Source organism: Rhipicephalus microplus, chromosome 5, assembly GCF_043290135.1.
Source record: "Rhipicephalus microplus isolate Deutch F79 chromosome 5, USDA_Rmic, whole genome shotgun sequence".
In the NCBI taxonomy this organism is placed as follows: Eukaryota; Metazoa; Arthropoda; class Arachnida; order Ixodida; family Ixodidae; genus Rhipicephalus; species Rhipicephalus microplus.
Window position 1 is genome coordinate 67,319,155 of NC_134704.1, and position 8,376 is coordinate 67,327,530.

Here is an 8,376-nt window from a genome sequence, read left to right on the forward strand (position 1 = left end):
CCTCAAGTGGAAATCTTCTTCTTCTCCTGCTTTGTCTCCACGGACAAAACCTTCGCCGACTACACGGCGGAATCCCTACGCGCTCTGGCGCTAACTTCCGTCTTCTCCTGCTATCTCGCCTCGGCCGCTCGATTAAATAGCTTCCGCACGAGATTCCACAAGGTTCTCGTCATTTCGTCGGCGCGATACGCAGCGAAGGCTTGGGAGGGGGTGAGACGGTTCGAATGCCCTCCGCGTCGGATGACTCAACTCGGCATGACCACGCCTCTTTCCTTCTAGAAATTTCGAGTGCTTGCTCGGCAGCCGTGCTGCTCTGCGCCTCGCCAACGCTTTCGTGACCAGCCGGATTCTTTATTCAACACCTTACCTGCGTCTGCGTAAATGCGACGAGAATACACTAGACTGTATACTCCGCAAAATTTACAAACGTGCCCTAGACCTCCCCATCTCAATGTCGAACCAACGTCTCGCAGACCTGGGCATGACAAACACGTATGGGGAACTTAAAGAGGCTCATCTCAATAACCAGTACCTGCGCCTTAGTAGGTCTCAGGATGGGAACAACCTCCTACACCGCCTCCACATTTCCAACACCCACAAGGTGGAAGAGCGTACCGCGATCCCCGAGGATTGGCGTGGTGCACTGATCATTCCGCCTCTGCCCCAAAACATGACAAATGGGACTCACGATGGGCGGCGTACAGCGCGGGCTACAGCCCTACAGCAACGGTATGGCTCACGCCCGGGAGTCTTCTACGCGGACGCATCCGCCCCCACCACGGCGGGTGGTACACGGCCACTGTGGTTCACCAAAACGTACCTATTCAAGGGCTCACATTTCGAGCACCGGACATCACACACGCGGAGGAGGTCGCCATAGCCCTCGCCGCAGCGGACCCCGCATCTCGGATAATTATTACCGATTCGCGGAGGGTGTGCCAAAATCTCACACGGGGTTGCATCAATGATCGCGCCGCCGAAATCCTTAAGCGATGCTATTATCTAGATCGCCCAATCCTCGCACCGTCATCTGGGCTCCTGCTCATACGGGGCTAGTTGGAAACGAGGCTGCAGATGCCTCGGCCCGCGCGCTTAATTACCGGGACCCGCCTCGCCCTCCATCGCCTGGTGTTCCAGAACCCAATCCGGCTACCTCTTTCAGAGAAATCACCGCTATGTACAAATCGAACAGGCTCCGCTTCCCACCCCCAGCATCGGGCCTGCCCAAGAAGGACGAGCGCTGGCTCCTCCGTCTCTATACCAATACAGTATTGTGCCCGGCGATACTCAAACATTTCAATCCGGCATTCTCTTGAGAATGCCCGCACTGTGACCATCCGTTCGCGGATACTTTCCATATGGTGTGGGCATGCCCCTCAAATCCGGCGGTCCCGCCACTTCCTTCCCCTTCCCTCCCTACCCGAGAGAGCTGGGAGGCTGCCCTGCTCGGTTGCTCGACCCTAGAGGACCAGCGTGCCCTAGTGGCCCGAGCGCGTGCTGCAGCAGAAGCCACAGGGGTCCCGGACTAGGGACTCCTCCTAAATTTGGCAAGGGGCCGGCCCTTAAAGCCGTCCCCAACTCTCTCCTGTCAACTGAGTGAATAAAGTTTACTACCTACCGCCGATGTGGGGTGAGGAGGTTCGTCGGCGAAGCCACGCTTCCGAGGGGAGAGCGCGCGCCCGAGGAGCCTTGGATGTTTGTTTTCTTTTTTTTTCTTTTGACCTCGCGGCATCTCTCCCACGCGTTATCGCAAGAATTTGGCGGCGCGCCCATTTTTAGCGCTCGTTCTCTGACACTGCCCCCCACTTTAAGAATATTATCTCATAATATTCAAAACCGCACAAACGAGCGCGAACAGTCACCACACACTCTGAAAGACTGTAACACAAACCGTCGCTCATGACACTTCACATTCACAATAGATCGCTCAATACAATCGTACATTGTAGTTCAATTCCACAACACATGAAATATAGCCACAGGTACATGACTACAACACTTCATCACACATTCCAAACAATACAAACGTACAAAGTCCTCTCATTACAACAATTGTACAATCACTACACCGTAACAAACATTTGGACTCACTCGACATACAGTTGTGACACAGGATAAGAACCACATCAACTTAACATAAAGCACTATCAAACACATTTCAAATCGACTTTGACACCTATCCGGTGCATTTCGAGCGGCGCTTGCGCCCCTGTTTGCGGTGCTCTCTCGATCTCTTCTTATTGTTTTTGCTCGTTTTGTTCCGGCGAGCCCCTCCCAACGATGGTATCTGAGGCGGCGTCTCAGCCATCGTAGTCACTTCCGACACTGCTAGCGGGTCATGACGCTCAACCGATCCTGTCCGGTTATTCACCCGCTTGTTCATGTCCCGACATTGGGCCTGGCTGGCCGACTCCGTCATCTTTACACTGTTGGTCGGTTGAGGTCGTGCCGACGTACGTCCAGCTGCCCAGCACGTGAACTCATTCAACACGATCATCTTCTCATTCACTGTCTCTTGCACCGCGGCTTCACCTTGGGCTCTAGTGAGATCCGTCACGGGCTGCTCCTCCACTGTATCTCACGGTCGCTGGGTTGGCGAGGGCTCTATCTTAGGGTCTTCTCCCAAACTCTCCGGATCATTCGGTCCTCGCGCCCCGTCGATGTTCCCGATGACAAGGTCGTACAGGGGGGCCGTCATGCATAAAGCAGTAACCTTCCCGCTGAAGTACGGGGTTTCAACCTCAATTTCTGCTTCGGGAAGTATCCGAACCGTACGGTCCATTAGGCAAACCGGTTTCGTTTTGCCTGTTAACTCACTTTCCCGTACCAGATTTCTCCGCACGATAACAGTGGAGCTGCCGGTATCTCTTAACACCATAATCTTTTTGTCCGCAATTTTTCCAGGCAGCGTTGGCATTCCCTTCGTAACACCGGTTGGCTGTTTTGTCATTACAGCACCCACAATAGGAATTTTCTCCCCATTTTTCAACTCTACGAATCCGTCGCTGACGGCATTATTACCGGATTTTGGTGCCGCTTGCACACAGGATACCTGGTGAGCTTGACTCGCTCCGTTTCGACATGCGTCTGCTTTGTGCCCAGTCTGTCCACACCTAAAATATTTTACTACCGTAGGGCTCGTAAAGTTAGTACGACAGTTGCTCGCGCGATGACCCACTCGGTTACACTGGAAACATCGCGGAACACTCTCCGGTGCACGCTTCTTTTGTTCGGGTGCCGAATTTTTCGAATCTTCGGGATACTCCTTCTTGACCTTGACCAAATTAGTGCCACCTTGCGCTTCCAAGAATTGATCAGCCAATTCAAGCATGCCTTCAAGTAAGTCAGCCTTCCTCTCTTTCAAGTACAGCGACAGACTTGGGTGGCAACTAGTGAGAAACTGCTCTCTAATAAGGAGCTCTCTAAGCTCATCGTACTCCTGCGCTGTCCCTGAAAGTTCAATCCATCTGTCAAAATAATGGCTAAGTCGGGCGGCATACTGCGTAGCCGTCTCACCATCAGCTGGTTTTCCTGTCCGAAGTCTGTCCCGAAATCCTTCCACCGTAAATCTAAATCACTTCAGCAAAGCGGTTTTCACCTTTGCATAGTTGGCTGCATCGGTCGGCGTCAGCCTACCGTACACACTGAGCGCTTCACCACTCAAGCAAGTACTCAAAGCAGTTGCACAATGATGTTCCGGCCAATTTTGGCTCCTTACAATCGTCTCAAATCTTTGAAGGTACGCGTCAAGGTCGTCCTTCCTTTCATCAAACGCTACGAGCAGCTTGCTTGGGTTCAAGCGGAAGCCGTGGTCCTCCCGTTCGCTGCTTTCAACTCTAGCTTGGACCGGAGTTTCACTTCGCTGTTGCAAACGGAGCCGCTCGAGTTCCATCTCGTGCTGCCGCTGCCGTTCCCTTTCCTCTCTTTCTTCTTTTAGCTGTCACTCCTTTGCTTCTCTTTCTTCTCTCGCCCTTTCAGCTGCCAACGTTTCTCTATCCAGCTCCAACTTCAATTGCTGCTCTCTTTCTTCTTTCGCTCTCTCAGCTGCCAACCTCTCTCGCTCCAACTCAGCTGCTTTTTCTTCCTTGGCCCTCTCAGCTGCCAACCTCTCTCGCTCTACCGCCTCTTTCTCCTTCTGGCTTACCCATTTCCGTAGTTCGGTGCCAGAAAGACCCATCTTCTCACCAAGAGCAACTAACTTTTCGAGATCCATTGTGTCTCGCAAATAAAGTCTTGCCGCGTGCAAAAAGTATCTGCCTAAATCAGTCTATCGGAACACTCCACTGCACTCGTTAACGAGAACACTGAACAACACGCAAAATCGTTCCGATAGCACTATCAATACTCGAGGCTCTTTCTCACTACTTTGGACACACTTTGCACCAAAAGGTCCTGTCGCGGACGCCAGATTAATTGTCGCACAGGTCCCGTTAATTAGGGAGGCGATCGCCGGGCTAATTCGAAGGATCGAAGTATCGGCCCCCCGAACCGCACCACGAAAGCGTGGACAATTTAGAAGTGGTCCTTTTTGGCGCGCCAGCGGACGCCGGCTGTGGCCCAAAGAACAAGTCAGAGCCGAGAGTTGATAAACAATACACAATTATATTCTCAATAATGGAAGATCAAAAAACAATACACAAGTATGCACACTCCACAATAGTTGCATACAATATGTCACCAATCAAACAACGTACTACACAGTACAATCAGCCACACTCGAAACAACGGACACATACAACAATACGCACTAAAATGCAGTCGCATGCATTGAACAACCAAGACACTTAAAGACTAAAGAGATAGAAAACCTATTCAGTCCAAAGTTCTTGCAACAAAAGTCTGGATGATGCTCTTCCGAGAATCACTCACTCAAAGTGCAGCGTTGTTGTCGTTTCACTGCCCTAGAAGTTTCTCTTCCAGGAAACCTCGCCGAAGTTTCTCTTCCAGGAAACCTCGCGTCCTCAATTGGCCACTCTCCAAGCTTCAACTTCTTCGCCAGAAACACGTCGGCTTCACACACGCAGCCGTTGCCACGCGTCTTCGCTCGATAGCGGTAAACACACACTCTTGCCTGTAGCTCGAGTCGTCACCCCTCAGGTGGAAATCCTCTTCTCCTGCTTTGTCTCCGCGGACAAAACCTTCGCCGACTACACGGCGGAATCCCTACGCGCTCTGGCGCTAACTTCCGCCTTCTCCTGCTCTCTCGCCTCGGCCGCTCGATTAAATACCTTCCGCGCGAGATTTTAGAAGGTTCTCGTCATTTCGTCGGCGCAATACGCAGCGAAGGCTGGGGAGGGGGCGAGACGGTTCGAATGCCCTCCGCGTCGGATGACTCAACTCGGCATGACCACGCCTCTTTCCTTCTAGAAATTTCGAGTGCTTGCGCGGCCGCCGATGTGGGGTGAGGAGGTTCGTCGGCGAAGCCACGCTTCCGAGGGGAGAGCGCGCGCCCAGGGAGCCTTGGTGTTTGTTTTCTTTTTTTTTTCTTTTGACCTCGCGGCGTCTCTCCCGCGCGTTATCGCAAGAATTTGGTGGCGCGCCCATTTTTAGCACTCGTTCTGTGACACAAGGTGTGAGCGATGTTGACACGGTGCTACCGCTAGCGCTTTGGCCCACCGTGAAGATGTGCCACTTGTATCAAGTTCGTGCCAAGGAACCACGCCTGTGCAACTTCCACTTGGAAGGGTTGGAACCAGCGCAGCCGACATGTTCACGCGACGAGGGGCGTCACTTGCAGTGTGTCATGATTGTGGTGGATCATAGTCGCAGCATCTCAAGACGTGCATGTTGGTCGGGCTGGAGGATAGAGCACAGGAATGAAGTATCCACAGCGTCGACAACGTCAACTGTAACAGATGCGTCAAGGTATGAGCGATGTTCTCACGGTGCTGCCGCTACCGGTAGCCTGTCAAGCTAGGCACACGTTACAGGAGCCATGACCCCATGGATCTTTTAACGTGCGCCCAACTGAAGTGCACGGATGATGTTTTTATCTACAATGTTTAGAGACGTAGTACAATGCCATGGTCACACCAATACTCTTTTCAGCATGGCAGGGGACGAGCGTACGCTAGTCGCGTCTCTGAGGACCAGCAGTAAAATTTTACCAACCGAGAAACCTTCATCAAATGCGGCCGCCGTTCATAGAAACCAACTGCACGTCTTTTAGCATAGATGAACTACAATTTAACCGCTGTAGCCTTGCGGAATAGTGCGAAAATGTGGCGCTGGACATTTTGGTGTGCATGAACTGTGCTAAATTGGGGTGGTTTTATTCGGCGCTGCCTTTAGCTTAGAGGAGCTCACAAAAAAGTCTTGTTAACCTAATTTTTCATTTTCCCCTGAGCTTTCTATGATTTCATGCAAAAACTTTGTATATACGTTCTCTGCTCGCATTACACCATTGTAATGAAGTAATTACACTGGCGCTGAAACTGCACCCTAGTATGACGTTAATGATACTTTATAAATGGTCAATTAGATTCTGAAGTGATTGCTGCTTGGAGATCTGTTAGATTACGTTGTCATTTTTGTTTACAGCGCGAATATACATTTCTGTCGGTTCACCCATGTAACGCACACCAACACGACGCGTGGTGATTTATAAAAACAAATTTTCGTGGTTCATACCATCATGCTGGTGCTCATTGGCTTATCGTGGCGACGTAGCGCGCGTACTATGTACGTCAGCAAGTATAGCTTCATGATGCGGGGGTACAGAGTGGAAAAATGACTATGGTACTTCTGTTATTGGAGCTGCATCACTACTCAGGGGAAATACTGCGCTATACTAAAGTTACTTCGCGTCCTCACGCTTGCCATTTACCCTTCAGAATGCAGGATAACTTGACGGAAGCGTCAGTGTCACCAGGACAATAATTATAAGAAGAACTCTTAATCAGTGTTTAATTATGCAGATGAATAGCTCAAGAAACATCCTGTCTCTGTGGTAGAAATTAATAGCGTAAGATGGTGCGAAAATTCAAGCGATAATTTTGTCAAACTACGTTACAGCTTTGTAATTTAGGATCGTCGTTCGTGCCCCTTATTTGCTTATATATGCAAATAAGTGAACGACGTCGGGAATGTGCGGCTATTGAATGCTTCATATAGGCGCAAATTTTATTCACAAATATGATGCAGCGGAAGTGCGAAACAATGCTGGCTGTCGTAATTCTCAGCGTGCTTATCCCAATTTTGACTTTTTGTCCTGCCTTTTCAAGCAGGACCAGTTATACAGGAGCTCATTTCGTCCATTGTAAAATTTGAACAGCTATTTTGCATATTAATAAAGTGCGTTGCTCGGTGAGTTGGTTCATTATGCTGATGCTGATGCTGACGCTGATGACCTTTGATGGATGGCGCTTACCCACAAAGGGGGATGGGCCAAGAACCGGGCGGCAGGATACTTAAATGAAACTAAACTGAAAATGAAGCCGATCTGAAAAAGTAGCTTAAAATAATACTACCAAAAAACAAAAATGTGTGCTGAGCAAGCGGTCAAACCATCTTTTGTTTTTGAAAGACATAACTACGAATAATAAACTAAAGATCTGAAAAGGTAGTGGTTCACTAGCATGGTAATCTTTTAGTTGCGTGGATGTAATCAAACACAGCGGAGCATACATCCCTGTGGCAGTAACCAAATGAAGTTCCGCCAAGTGATAAAATTACTGGTAAATTTACTTGTATTCCTAGCTTTTGTAATGGGGCTACTAAAAATCTTTTTCTCTGATAAGAATAACGATGACAGAATAAAAAGAAATGTTCAATTGTTTCAATTTCGTTGCACCAAATGCATAGCGGTGACGCCTTGAGCTGAGCTTTATTAAGGTAATAATTTAGTTGTGGAACTGCACAGCGCAATCTGGTATAAGTGACCTCTAACTGGCGAGATACACACCACTGTTTATTCCAGCAATAGCTCAAATGCTCGAAATCTTTAAATTTATCCAAATTACCTTTTCCCCATTGCAGGCGAGCATTTCGGAACCTTAGCGCGGTTACGTAAGCCGTATCTGGCAAAACTGGGATGGTGGGCCCACCCAGGGATACTGCTGCTAAAGAGTCCGCCATTTCGTTCAAATATAATCCGCGGTGGCCTGGTACCCATAGCAAATGCAGTTTTTTTACGTTGTTCGGTACTAAATGCCGAAACGTATTCATCAGCTCTGAATTTACTGCCGTAGAAAGTGCATTACAAACTGATAACGAATCTGTAATGATAACTGCTAATGATTCGCTTGAGGGTAATTTTTGTAGGGCAAGAACAATGGCCAATAATTCTGCCATGAATACCGGGGTATTATCTGGGAGTCGAATCGAAAAAGACCAGTCCAAAGAAGGAGAGAAGATGCCAACCCCAGCCTTTTCTTT